Below are 15,114 nucleotides of genomic sequence, written 5' to 3'. Positions count from 1 at the left end.
TCTCCTACAGGCAAAGAAGCAGGTGCACAAACAAGCTTGTAGGTCAGCATCACTCTGCTCTGGTGAGTAGCTGATTAGTGATACAGAGTTTGACATGTCCAACCAATGAGTAAGATCCTGTGCAGCCTGATGAGCAGGGCACTCAGTTACAGTTTGGACCTCCTGGTTGGGACTGAACATCCTGAATATTGCAGCATGAGGAGCGGAAAAATCCATAACTGATTCTAGCTAATCTCTTCCTACTTAGATAAATCGCTGGCAATTAAGACATCATAATCACAAAAAATAAAATCATATTCCTGACTGGTGATAAAAGCAGCCTATAGTATAGGTACTGTATACAAAGTAAAACTCAGCACCACATTAGGATGGGCTAAAACCCACAGCTGGTTATCACTTAGTAAATGTATGTCTGTTTTGAAGAAGTTATGTAATTCCTGAATACAGATTCTGCAGTGAGCTCCAGAAGAGTCCTTACCCTTTTCCCCGTTAGGGTGGATGGGCAGCTGTGATCTCACTGTAGGAAAATATTTGTAGATCTCACTGACAGGAAAATATTAAGATTGAGAGGTATGAAGGCCTTAAAAGACAAATTATCATCTACCAGTCCAAATCATTAGCTGAGAAACTGGCCACAAAAGGAATAATAATAGCAGAGCATTTTCAAAATAATGATGAAGGAAGGTGAATCTGTTTAGGATCAATATCTAGTAGAGAAGTAGGAATATTGTCTTCCAAGGCAGGATAGAAAGTGATCACATGAAAGAGATGAAATGTAATTTTAGATAGAGCCATCTAAAATGAATCTGAAGAAAAGGCACAGATCAAATAGCTGTGTTTACATTGTATGGAAAACTATTTGCCATACTAGCTATGATGGCGGTGTGTGCTGTCCATGCACCTTGTTGTCATGTGAATGCATAGTGGCAGCATGGAGGCAGGCACAGGTGGAAGTGCTGGTGCCAGCTATTCAGAGTTCACATCTGGCCCAGATTCATCCCTCATCTGTCCATCTGTGTGGTCTGTCAGGCCTTGAGAATGTCCACGTGAAGACCCAAAACGAGCAGCACGGACCTAACCTTGTATTCACCATGAAGATGTTCAGTAGCTTCCCACCACACTCTGACCATTGCAAAGCCATGCCCTGAAACACGTTAGCAACTAAAACACAGCATCTCCTCAGTGGCCACTCTGGGACACTATGCGGACACACCGATGAAGAGAAGGACAATCTTGTCCTTGATTTTAAGTAGCTACAAGGCTATAGATCACAGCAGTGGAGCCAACTAATAGCCTGTCTCAAGAAAAAGGCTGGCTTTGCCCAGGGAGAAATGTTGATGTAGCTTTTTTCTTTCAGCTGTTAGATGAATAAATCTTTTCAGATTTGGACAGTTAGACTCTGAAAAAACTAATTCTTGCAGAGAGAAGCAGAGGGACAGATTAACTCTTTCTCTTTGCTAAGTGCTGCAAAGTCGGACCTTTTCTTGCACCCACGCTACTTTTCAAGAAATTATGTCCTTTGCCTTTGATGCTAGGGACTGAAGCTGAGTCAATACCTTTTTTCTTTCATTCTTTGGTGTTGGTTTATAAATCCTTATTTATCCAAGCAAAGTTTATCTGGCACTGCAGTTCACTTGCAGTGGCATCTGTTCAGTGGTGGCCCACCACTGTGGGATGAAATTTCTATCTCTAATTCTTGCAAAAGATCACTTTCAGTAGCACTGAAGGAGAAATAGAAGAACCCCATATTTTGGGGAACGCAAATCATTCAGGAAACAACTCAGAAATCTTTGTTAGGCTTAGATATGAAGGATATAGCAGAGACTTTACTAAGAAGATGACAAATGCTTGCTGGAAATTTATCAAAAAATTTTAATGAACTGTTTTCTGCACTGTTATCAAGTTTTGGAACTTCTCCCTTGCCAGAAATGCAGTCTCCTTTTCTATATATTTATTTTTTTTTAATTTTTAATAGCTTTTTTACTAAAGGCCATTAGTGAATTTGGGATTCAAAACCATGCATGGCCATCAAGGATGCTGTTCGCCTCCTCTGAGCAGAAATTGTGTCTTCACCTTGATGGCCTCCCCCCAGGCTGACTTTTCCACATAGAACCTACTCTTTGTTAGAGTTTGTCTTGACTTACATCAGTCTCTCAGAAGAAGACCCTGACTCCCCATCTGTTGTAGTGTTGGCTATTTCCTGTGTGAGATCACTTTGAGTAATTCATTTCTAAAAAGCCTGTCCCTATATTTGCACTGTAAATACACACACTGTGTCAGAAATCTCCCTTCAGTACACTCTGCTAAGCTTAAACAAAACTCTTGATTTTGGAAACACGAGACAGGACATTGTAAATCACCACCTTTGAAGGCATAAGGTAATGCCGTCTTTTTACTAAGTACACTTGTAAATCTGTGCACAGACATTTTCCAGAACTTTGAACAATTCAGTCTCCAGGTAAGATGAAAAATAGTTTGCTTAAACACCTGTATGGAAAGTGATATCTAATCTTTTATGTTCGCTATTGGAGAGTGCTCAGGTCAATCAACAGTAGGTAGTGGCAACTCTTATTTCCTATTTTATTTTATAGTTGAGGTTGAGTATTTGTTTTTGAAAGATTGGAGGAGTTGGTTGGCAATGTTAGGGAACCGGACTCTTTTTATCTGCGTGCTTGTTATGAGGAGGAGGCAGGTGCAAAGCAAGCTTTCTAACACAGTCAGCAGCAATAACCCCCACCTGAGCATTGACTGGCCACCTGCTCTTCAGGCACAGAGATAATTCAGGCTCTAAGTTAGCATAGTTCTAAGTCTCTGCTAAGTAAAGACTCATAAATGACTCAAATTACCGTAACATCAGTGGGTATGTCAATATATCAATATTTGATCACTGACAGTGACTCCTTCTGGATTCACCCCAAGGCACGCAGTCTAACCTGAAATGGCCTAAGCTGATTTAGTGCACCTGTAGTTTATGGAAGACCTCTTCCAAGGGCTGCCAAAGACGGCACGTATCTTCCCAATAACCTTCACGCACTGGCTACCCAACTTGTTATTAGACCTTAGGCAACATGAAAGATGATGAATGTTGTGCTTTTATTTCAGTCTGTAGTCAAAATCCAAATGTATTTCACCCAGAGCCTACACCTCAGTTTACAGTGGGATTTCTCATTTTGATGGGAAATTACTTTCCCCTGCATAATATACGCAGTGTGAGGCAATTGCTGAGAGGTACAACAGACAGAAAAACGCAGAGATATGTAGAAGTAAGTGTGTTAGGAGCCAGTGCAACTACGTTTATGTGGGGAGGAGGAAGGAAGAGACAGATGAGGCTTGGCCTCGTTCTTCTCTTGTAATTCGTTCCCTGTAAATTACAACTATCTACATGGCAAATGTTCCCATGAGCCAGGACCACAACATTCCTTGCTCCCCAGCCCTGATACGATGCTGTTCCTCCCCACTGATTGAAATATTAGGTTTTACTCTCCCAAGACACTTTAAAGCTGTACATTGTGGAGATGCCACAAAACACACCAAGGAAACCACCTGTAGCAAGGAAGCGCTGCAGATAAAGAGCTCCATGGTTCACCTGCTGATTTGTTGTCTTTCAGAGGAATATGCTATGTGCCAGCCAGACCCCTGTTCCCATCCCTGGGCTAAGGGCAGGTGGGAGTAGGCAAGCAGTGCTGGGGCCTGAACTCAGGGTTAGAAGGTGTGTGAAGGAAGAAATACTCAGTAAATACCTCATTAACACACAACTAAGAAGCAAGGGAAAGTTATTGGGGGCTAATGTTGTAAGTATGCCAGTTCAAAATGAAATAAAGGCATTGAGTTCCCTAAGTTTGCAAGGAGCAGACCTGTCCATCACAAGATGAACATGCTAAAAAGGAGAGTATAACTAACTGACAAAATCTCATTAAATAATCTAGCCCAAACCACCAGATAGCAAAAAAACAGCCTTTACATATATATATTTTTTTTCCCATAGGAAACTGTTACGAATCATAACCTACTCTAGGAATTACAGGTGGAACAGGGAGTTACCAATTTGACCTTTCACCAGTGCTGTTGTCTTTTTCTTAGGCCTAGATGGATTCTGATATGATCTGGGATGGGCTGCAGGTCTCACTGTCACCACGGTGCACATTGAGAATGGAGAGGTTCAATGAGATGGGCAAAAAAATGGAGAAGAGAAAATGGAGCTATTTGGTAGAAATTATTGAGACGAATGTACTAGTGGTGAAAGATAGACTCACGTGAAATTGTGAAGTTTTTTCATGCTCTTTTGCTCCAGACTATGCAAAAGAGTCTTATCTTTTGATTTTTAAAAACATTATCAAAGTGTTTTTTATTCCACACCACCCTTTCAAGTAAGGGGAAAAATAATTTAAAAAAACAGTGACTGTTCTGGTGACAGGGCTATAAGATCTTTTGATGTTACTATCCTCACTATCTATAACTCCTCCAAACCTCACAAAAATATTGAAAATATCATGACAAGTCTATTTGAAATGTTATATCAAGAAAATGAAGCCAGGGTCTCATCTTTTTTTGGAGCTCTAGAAACTAGTATTTGTTAAGTCTGTGTGTTGTTGGTCAGCACACCATGTCTCTCTGCACCTTTCCAGCTTATTGACATTGCATGTTCCTTTCACCAGGACTTGTCTTTCACTTTGTACATACGTGATACCTCTTCATAACAAAACCTGCCAATGGATGGCTGAGGATATGCAGGCAATAAAGTACAGAAAAGTGAAAAAGTGCTGTAACTTCCATCGTTCCTTAATCAGGAAAGAGGCCAAGAATATTTTAGCATATTCAGGAGGAAGAAAAAAGGAAAACACCATGCAGAGCACAACTCTACACTCTGAATGAAGTGGGTACAGTTACTTCATGTTGAATTTATTTCAGCACAACATAACAGCTTTCCACAAAGTAGTTTGCATGGAATTCCCAGGTGACTTGCTGTTGTATTTAAATACTGCCTGCCCAGGATTTAAATGAACAGCTTTTATATTAATTAGAAACAAATCCTCTCAATTGGAAGGTATTAACTCTTTCTAAATTGCACACATAACAGATACTCAGTTTTTGATTCAGTTACATGCTTTTAAACTTGACAGCCATTCATAGTCTAATATATCATAACTACAGTTTACAACAGTGCAACGCAGTATTGATTCAGCTGTTTTGGCTTTTCATTGATTGGCATAACATGTAATTAAGTGAACGTACACCTTTCCTTGGAGCAAGAAAGTCTCTCACTGCTAGTGCACCAGCCTAGGTACATATTTATATCCTAAGCCTAGGAAAATTGTTTTATGTATGTTTTGCAGTAATACATTTGCCAATTCTCTCTTTGCTGGTTTCTGATTATAGTTTAAACAAAGACACTCAGTACTATGCAAGTAGGACCTGAATATAGATTGCCAGTCTCTTCACTGGCCAAGTACATTGATTTCTCCATCTGAGAACCAGATACAGATGCTTCTTATTACACAGACAGCAAAATCCCTGTGAAAGCACCCAGGGCTGCCACAGGCATAGGAGGTGTTATTAGATGCACCTGATACTGTCAGTGCAAAACTCCCACTGAAGGAAGAGTAAAGCATCCTTCCTATACCCACAGGGATATTTAGTAGCTCTAAAGTTGTTAGAGCCCCAGTATCAGCTTTCTCCATAAGATAACAGACTTGTCTGGCTCCTGGGAATGAAGCTCCATGTTTCTTAGGTTTGACCCCATTAAGTAAATTCACTTTTGTGGCTGACTAGCTGAAACAAGATGTTGTTTCTCCCAGTTTACCTCACACCATTCAAAAAAACCCCTAAACAGACTCTTAAAATGTTTGTGATCAGAGTGAATAGGCCAAATTAATCCTTTGTGCTTTTAGTCTGTTTTTCATTAATTAGTGGAAACCCAACCTGACAATACTCAATATCACAGTCAGCAGACTAGGAGTGCATTGCTGAGATAAATGGAGAAGGGGGAAGATGTCAGTTCCTGGCATTATCATCCTCTTGTACAGTAGCTTTCTGTGTGTTTGTTTGAATATATATGATAGTGGCAGATATTTATTTTTTTCCAGAGACTAGGATGTCACGTAAATAAAATATACCAACCAAGAACAATTGTAAATGTCCAGCTTTTTTTTGAAATCTCCATAACCTTGTGCAAAACTCCTCTCTTTTTTTAGTGCCTTCAGAAACATATTTCGTTCCTGGGTATATGTTCAGAAGTATGAGTGCATAGTATCCTTTTTCTAGGGCCACTTTTTCTCTCTCAAAATTTACATTCACACTGAGTCAGTGTTATCACAGACCTCGGCCTCTCTTGGATAAGCTCCTGTAGGCCACCACAATAAGAGCTGCCAATTAGCTTTGGTTCTTTGCAGCCTCTCTGTCACTACCATAGTAGCTCTTGCAAGAAAACATTACCCCAGAAGACATTAAGAAGTTCTGGTTTCCCTCCTATTCATGCCAGGTTAGTTTGTCACATTGTCCTAAAATCCTCCAGCATGTTGCCAGTGGATCTGAAGGATGAGGGTCAGGTAGGTTAGGAAATTTGGGATATCCTGGATGCAGCACCCTTCCGATGGCTTTCTCATGTCCTCCTCTCCCCTCAAAACTGCTCCAGCATTGTGTGAATGGGAGTTGGCACTGCAAAGAAATGATCGCTGGAAAACAAGGACGTTATTATTCTTATTTAGCAGTTTCTTCTCAGCTTTAGCTGGTTCTAAACTCGCAGTTTCCATTAATTGCGTCAGTGTTTTGTGAGGCCATATTGGTGTGAGTCACAGCTCTTGCCCAGCATGGTGGAGGACAGCAGGGCCATTTTCATGCCTTTAACGCTGTGGGCAGCCAACGATGAGGTGAACCCTCTGCATCAGTCAGAGGAGCCACAGGACTGCTGCAATTTATTCTTTGGTGATGCAAACTGCCCACATCAGGTTGTGATGGGATAAAACTCTGTATCCAGCTGCAACGAAAACTCAACACACTGCTCCCACCGAAGGGGTATGGAAACACACGACTTTCACCATACAAATTTCAAGTAATATAAAAAAAAATAACCTCATGTCTCTCTGGGCATATAGAGGAGAGTGTGTGGAAGGGAGAGGAAGATAGCATTTTTTCATACTTTGCAAAAGTGTTAGTATTAAATTATATAGACCGTAAATAGAAGTTATAGGAAGGTGCTTCTGAGGATCAATGACAGAAAGGAAAGGAGGAATATGAGCAGGAACCATGGGCTGCTCTTGCATGTACTGGAGAGAAAGAAGACAGAGCAGGTGGCTACAGTGCTTCCAGCAAGGTATTTTGACCATCAGTTCTATAGCAGCTCACACAGGAGAGCGACAAGGCCATACTAGCAAGATTTCAGGAAGGATAAGTAGGCCCTTCAACTACAAACTGCACTCCATCTGGAAAAGAGTAGAGACTTCCCCATCCTCCTGTCTCTGTGTGACACACAAGCTCCTACATCTTCTCTTGTCTCTAATGTGCAGTGCAGCAAAATGTGGCAGCTTACAACAGAGTCACACACTCTGAGTAATTAAAAGCCCTCTAGATAAAGTATACCTTGTTATTACTCACCATGTAGAGAGAGGTTTAAAGATACCTGTTGAGGACACAGGGGTATTTGAGGTCTGGTAGCGCGAACACAGTAGAAGAAGGTAGCTAAGCAGGAAGGTCTTCTTTCTCATCTACTTCCATTGCTGGAGCTAGTTTGAGAATATCTTAGCTATACTGCAGCACACAGATCCATGCCTAGGAAAGCAAAGGGTTAAAGAATTACTAAGGTGCCAGAGTTTCAAAGGGACTTCAGTCCAGCTGCTGAATTCTTGCCTGCAAACGTGCAGGGTGTGTGTGTGCACCAGTCTTTACCTTTGCAAATGAACAAACCATTTGTTTATGCAAATCCACTTGCCATGTACCTCAGGTACTTAATTTATGAGCACAGATTACCAGTTGACAGTTTCAGAGGACATCACCTTTGAGCTTAAGGTCCAGTGTCTGCCTTTATGTTCTCCTGATCCTGTACTTAGCCTGAAAAAATCGAGGAGCATGATGACAACAGCTTTTACACACTTTTTAACCTCACCTTCAGAGCAGAAAAGAACACCCTGTATCATATTTCTTTACTCACAGTCTATCCTGCCAACTGATTGACCTGTACAAAACCAAAGAAGGAAGCTGAGCTTGCTTTGAGAGGTGGCTGAATAAGAGGAGACAACGCATGGGTACACACCGTGACATCCCTCTGCTTCCCTACCAGCTCCAGCCTCGTGTGCCAGCGGGGGACTGAAACCGATGAGACCATTAAGCTCAAAAAGAGCATGGGATCTCATAGCTAAGTGAAGACAAGCTTAGGCAATACTTGAGCTGACCTCTCCCCCATGCAGGGTTCAGTCCCTCCAAATTAAGGCTGAGAATCACTGATGAGGCTGGTTGATGAAGCTGACACTGCAGGTGCAGTGTGCTCTTTGGGGTGGATAAAAGAAAAAGAAGAAAAAAGAGAGAAAATTGCATTTCAGTTGTCATTTGTGATGTACAGTCGCTCCTGCTGCAAATTTTTAAGACATTAATGGGGGGACACAGACATGGGTGAGTGTAATAAAGAGGGGTAGGATAGAGTGCTTTTATCTGTATCAGAAAACTCTTTCTGGAAAACGAATGTAACCTGCCAGTGAGAGTATGAATACCTTGCTAGGCCAGGGTTGTGATGCCGAACTCCCAGACCACATTCCCTGAAGACTCCTATTGTCCTTAGATTTATACCTTTGGAAACTGGTATGGGGGAAATAGAGTGTTTCAGACCACTTTAAAAGACTGCCCTGTTAAGTCACTACTGCAACCCCTTGGACCCCATGTGCTTCTGTCTCACTGCTTTCAGGGCCCTCAGCCACCCCACTGCACTTCCATTGCTCACTTCACAGTGCAGAAGAGTACATTTATTATGGCATTATTATTTTCAGGGAGGTGTCTACCACTTGCAGACTCCAGGCCATGATGCCCATAATCGGAGGACACCAGCTACAGCTGTTAAGCACCCTGCAGCACAGCAGGGCACGGCTCTTGGGAGAGCCGGGCACACACATTACTTGTGTAATCCAGCACTTGGTATCAGAGTCCCATATACAGACAATGGCCAAATTGTTAGTGCCTCAGGCCCATGGCCCAACACCATCACAGCTGATCATGTGGAGGTGGGGTCAGCTCTCTTATGGCTCATCCCCCAAAGGCTTGAGCAGAGACCTCAGCTCCAGCCAGCTATGAGAGGTAAAGAGGACCATGATGAGAATATTGCTTTTTCTAGATTTTGTCCCTTTTAAAATAGATGCAGTAGCAAGAAATCTTTTGAATTTAGAAGACTTTTGAATGGCTCCAGAAAAAAAAAAAACCAAACTTTCAGGTGATGAATAATTATTAAGAAAACTCAACTCATTAAACAAACAAAAAAGCAACAAAACAAAACAAAGCTAAAACCAACCTGTCTCCTTTGTAACCCGCTTTCCTTGTTATGGAAGAGTGAAAACTTTTCTTCACGCAGTGGCTTGAAAACCAAACCTCTCTGGGCTTGCAGGGTACTCCCCATGCATGGTGCACAAAGAGCAGGCTGTGGCTCTAAGTAGACCACAGAGAGGGTAAGGAGAACCATCAGTCATGCTTGGGCATGTGGTGGCAAGTCAGAGCTGTGTGGCTCCTCATGATGAATGCCTCATAGAACGACACCTCCATCGTGCTTCCCAGCAGCTGGGTCACCTTACTTCTTGTGCCAACCAAGTCAGTGTGACAGCCAGCACTTTTCTCATTCTCTTTGCTCCCTTACACCTCAGAAATAAACAACTGTTTCTCCTTTCCAATGATCTGTTTCTCCATTAGGCCTGTTTTCTTGGGCTCTCATGTTACATCTGGACACAGTTCTGCTTACTAATGTGGCAATCACTGTGTTCTACACATCATACTTATTCTTGTCATACAGCACTTTTACAGAGCACAATTTACCCAGAATTTTTACATGCTGCGTAAGGTGCAGGTCTCAGCTCGCTTGACCAAGTGATCTTTATTTATTTAGGAGAAATTCTTCTTTCTCTAGATGGGTGATTATGTGGTCAATGTGTCTGAGCTCCAATTACAAATCAAGTGTTCAACAGCTGGGTAATATTTTTTGCCTCCGAAGAAACTTCTCTACAGGGTGTTGACTCTCTTAGCTTATTTGACCAGTCCTATAAACCTACTAATCCAAAATCTGTGCAAGTTCTGTGGGCCATACCTGTTGCTGGTGGAAAACTGGGGTCATCCATGCAGAACCACTTATCTGTGTCCCCTGGCAATCCCACTGACACAGAATGAGATAACATGGGTTTTTTTAAAGATATTGCAGAAAAGACTGGGAATAGCCCTCTCAGCCTGACAACAAACTCCATTTTGCCATCATCCATCTCAGTGAAACATCCCTATAAGACATGGCACCTCACAAGAGGTCAAAGGAAGGAGGCACTCTCCCAGCAGGCCAGCTGGAGACCTGCATCTGCATCTCCCTCACCCCCAGTTTGTAATACAGCTGATATCAAGTTTCAGACTTTATTCCCATAAGAAAATTTCATCTGGCTGCTTGTCTTCTACCCAGCAGCCAAGTTGAAAACTTAGGAAGGGCTGGTATGTGGAGACCAAGAGCCAGCTTATCTATGCATTGCTTCCTAGGCAACAGGGCTAAAAAGGAGGAGTACAGAAGAACCATGCATTGAACTTCAGGCAAACCAACAAGGCAAGAATGCCTCATGTGGTGGGCTCAGCTGTGAGCCATACTTAGTGAAGGACTGCCTAGCCTTACGCACCTCAGCTGATTCCAGGTACTACAGTATCACATATGCAATAGAAATCTCACAAAGGGCTTGAACAGAAGGAGCGTGAAACATTCACCTACTGGAAACTGTCCTGAGAACCACGACACTGGACTTACCCCGCATTTTCAAATGAAACAATTACCCGTTAGGCAATACAGATGCTGTCAAACAAAGGCGAGTTTACTGATTTTTTTTTTTTTTTTTTACAAATAAACATTAAAAAAAAAAAGGTTTGCTTTAATAATGCCAAACCATTTTGGTTTAGCAAATTTCCAAACCACAAGCAAGTGCTATTTATTTACTTGTATCCACAGAAATTATAATGTTACCCACAGGAAATGAATTTCTGGTTTCCAAGTTTCTCTAAACCGAGATCTGGTCTCAGATGTCCCTTGTCTGTTACGTTATGACACAGACAAAGTAAGACAAGAATGGTCAGTTACTGTCATCAAGTCAACACCACCACATTAAATTCAGATAGAAAACAAATCTGATTCACCATAAAGTCTTTAGCGTGCTATCTCAGGGATCTTTCTGGGACAGGAACGTGTCAATCCTTCACAACCCCGGTTGGATGACTCGGAGCATGTCAGCTGAAGAAGTAGGATCAAAACGACAATCAGGAGGGTGATGGGTCTTGCTGGGATGACAGGCAGGTCGTGCATGTGGAGTGAGCACATACATGTGTACTCTGTTGCCCCTGAACTCCCTGCTGTCCCCTTTCTTGTGAGCCAGCAGGGCACTGAGCCTGCTGAGAGGACTGACTTGTGTAATTTCAATGGCCCTTAGTGATGCACAAGAACAGAGCTAACAGGAGAGCAGAGGGGATGGGCTGCTGCTGATTTGCATAGCTCTGAAGCCCATGATTTGCTCACACCACATGATTCAGGGACCAGTAATTTTGGATTTTATACTGACAATTCTTTATAGCAAGTATTGTCAGGACGTCTCTTTCCAGGGACCACCATGCTCTAATCACAAAGCAAAGCCATAGGTGTCTTCTAGGTCTTGGTCAGAATCATAGAAAGCCCACTATAGGGCATTAGTCAGGGGAAACATCAATATGTCATCCCAGACCTGTCCTACCACCCATTACTCACTTATGTTCTGCCACTTGTCCTGGCATTGTAGTGAGCAAGGTGGTAGTAACACATCTATAGTTACCTGGAGGCTTCCTTCAAACACAGGGCAATCAACAAACAAAAATATACCTCTATTCTCAGTGAGAACCAACAGAAAAATATAAGACAGGAATCTGTGAGACGGGCCACTTTCTCCAGGACCCAAATCCCTGAAGTCCTGCTTCCTCCCACCACAAAATATTCCCAAGGATACCATGCAAGAGAGAGCTTCCTGTGAGGAAGAACCAAATGCCACCTTCTCTCCCTCCTCAAATTCCCCTAGATGTCCACATCCAAATCCCTAACACTTAACAGCTACATTTGCGGTAATTTACAGTAAATACTGAACCATATGTCTTGATACACAGTGTTTCAAATTCAAAAGTGGTACCAACAACTTTTTCCTAGTTGCAAAGGAACTATGCAAAAGCACATTGTTATTTTCTGAGATGAAATTATTATGGAATGTCCACATGGTTCTAATATATATAAATAAATCAACGCACAATGATAGATTTAAAAAACACCACCAAAAAAAAGAATAACAAGGATCATGTACTTATGTTGGTTGTTTTGCTTGTAAGTACGTTTTTAACTTCATTTAGGAATGCTCCCCTCTCTCTTTCTGAATACACATATGCAGGACATTCAAAAGGAAGTCCTGGTTAGCAGGATCCAGTTTGCAAAGGGTGTTATTGGCAAGTGGATTTCAGAGACTATATTATTCTTATGAGTCACTTTGTCTGCTGCAAAATTATTCCAATGAAAAGATTTTTTTTTCTGAGGTGAAGCACAATTAAGGTTGACCTTCTTTGCTTAAATTAAAACAGAAGTGAAATGAAGAATCTGACTCATTCCTCTAATTTTACAGGCTCAATAGTAATCTAGCCATGCTATTCATTTAGAGAAACCATTAATTTTGCTATGTGGCTGAAACTAGAAGGCTTCAGCTTTCTTTCTCTCACTTTTCCCCCCTCTTTTTGCTCTTTGTCTGTGCACCTGTTTGCACCACTTTACCATCCCATTTGAAAAACTTTGGGTAATCCTCTGGCACTAACCCTGGTGTGATAATACTTCTGTTATTCAGCAGCATAATTACAAAGGACAACACAGATAAAACATGTCTTTCACTTCTGCTGTGAATGTGCCAGTTTTGCCAGTCTTTGAGGTGAATAATTTCTAAAACCTTCTGTATTTAATGTTAATCTAAATTCTTCACACAATTAAACTTCCAGCACCTTAGGGAAAAATGGTTACTTTTGACACCCCAAAGTGAACACCTAATGGTCAAAACTTTCACAGCAGTTCTCTCAGCAGCAGCACCTTCTCCAAAACACTTTATGAACCTTGATGAATGGACCTGCTCAGAGACAGCTTAGTATTGGACCTTGCTTTCACGAGGGGAATCAATGTCAGAGGGAAGTTAAATCTTGGGGCCAGGTAGCAAGCCAGTGGCCAAGGCAGAAACAAAATCTTTAACTCCTGCACCATAATCCTTTGGCCCTCAGTAACACTACTAGAATCTACCAGTTTGGTGGTGTTTGCTTTCTTCCAATATTTCTTGTAGAACTTTAACCAAGTAATCTCCCATCTGCAAGGAAGTTTGCTACCCACTAGAATTGTGGAAAGATTATGTATTACCTTGTTACCTGCTTGGGGAATGTGAAAGTCAGCATCTTCAGGCCTCTTTTTCCCCTTCCACTTTGACCCTCAACAGGGAAGGCCAAACTTTGTTCCATCTCTTGTGTCGTAGCAGGTTTGGATTCATTTGGACTGGTATCAAGGGGGAAGAATCTTAGTGGCTTGGGTCTCTCCTCACAAACTCCATCCTGGCAGCCACTCTTGTTAAACCCACAGGTGCATCTGTTTGAACGTCTGACATGAGTGCAGTGTCTGAAATATGACCCAAGAAGAAAACTCATTCAAACAGGTAAGCAATAGGGAGCTCATGCAGGGCTACAAAACAAGATAAATTGCCCATCTCCACCACATTCATATCACCACAGGACAGACAAATGTTCCCTATGTTCCTCTGGCTTGTTTTATTTTTCTCAGACTGCTGAGCTATTTGGTGCAGGACAGCTGTTTTAGACCTGCACTGAGCTCTGGGCCCATGGCTAGTCATGGTGATTATATAGTGATGACATCAGTAGCAAATTTGACCTGCAGAAGAAACAGGCTACATTTTTTGGGTGGGGAGTTTACTGGAAAGCTTTGGACTCCCATGCTTTAAGAGTACCTGATACTAGCTCAGATCAAACTTCTACATCATGTCCTAAAACCTTCCCCACTGAATCACAAATTAGTACACACTCTCAGTGAATCTTTAAAATATTCATCAATTTTTCTGGCACCTTTGCCCAGCTATAACAATACCATTTTCCTTGTTTTTACATCTACCCCAATGCAGCCAAATGCTTGCCATCTATCCCTGGGCCTCCCTCGAACCTGGTAGCAGGAAAAAAGTGCAATTTCCAGCAGCACCGGCTCAAGCTAATGAAACTGAGATTGAGAACTGAAGATAGCCAATAGAGCTCCTTGACTCCTGACTATGTCACTGTCACAGAGGCATCCCAAAAGTCAATTTTAGGCAGAAAACAGGTTCCAAACCAGATTTTTTTCTAGCCAGAAAAGTGTAGCAAATAAACCGATTAGAAACAGAGTTTATACAATTATTTAACACTCTGACAACATAAAACACAGGTTCAGATATCACTTGAGGATATTATTAGGGTACGACAAAATAAGAATAATGAGGATCCATGGTGTGCATACATACACTCACAGGAAACAAAACCAGAGGCCTCTCACTCAAGGGTACCCATCACTTGCCTGGGTTAGGTGAGGGCTCACACTTGCCTGGGTTAGGCAAGGACTCATTCAAGGATATATCCAGTAAAGAAAAATAACCACCCACCAGAGGAGGAGCCGAGGCGCTCTCAATTCCGGAAAGTCTCCTTAGACGGTGTTCCAGCCTAAGGGGAGCGCTCCAGTTCATAAACCCGCTGCTCTGATAAGATCACTCAAGGGGGGCCTTTGGCAGGGATCCTGTTTTATAGCTTGGTCAGATCTGGCTGTGGTCATTGCAATATGGTCCAGAAGCTTCTCAGCTTCTCTGGTCACCTCTTTTGTTGAGGACTCTGTCAAGT

At 42.0% G+C, this 15,114-nt stretch overlaps 1 long non-coding RNA gene across 1 annotated transcript; it reads right to left on the bottom strand.

Moving 5' to 3' along the window:
• Nucleotides 1–4,869: 4,869 nt before the first annotated feature.
• On the bottom strand, nt 4,870–13,858 carry LOC110357317 (uncharacterized). Its single transcript, XR_002410925.2, has 3 exons — nt 13,607–13,858; nt 7,591–7,764; nt 4,870–6,671 (listed from the first exon to the last, which is right to left on the bottom strand). It is a non-coding gene; the product is annotated as an uncharacterized LOC110357317 (long non-coding RNA).
• Nucleotides 13,859–15,114: the final 1,256 nt, after the last annotated feature.

This window comes from Columba livia, chromosome 1 (assembly GCF_036013475.1).
Source record: "Columba livia isolate bColLiv1 breed racing homer chromosome 1, bColLiv1.pat.W.v2, whole genome shotgun sequence".
Classification (NCBI taxonomy): domain Eukaryota; kingdom Metazoa; phylum Chordata; class Aves; order Columbiformes; family Columbidae; genus Columba; species Columba livia.
Note: the sequence above shows the minus strand (reverse complement) of the source record. Positions and strands in the feature narration are given on the sequence as shown.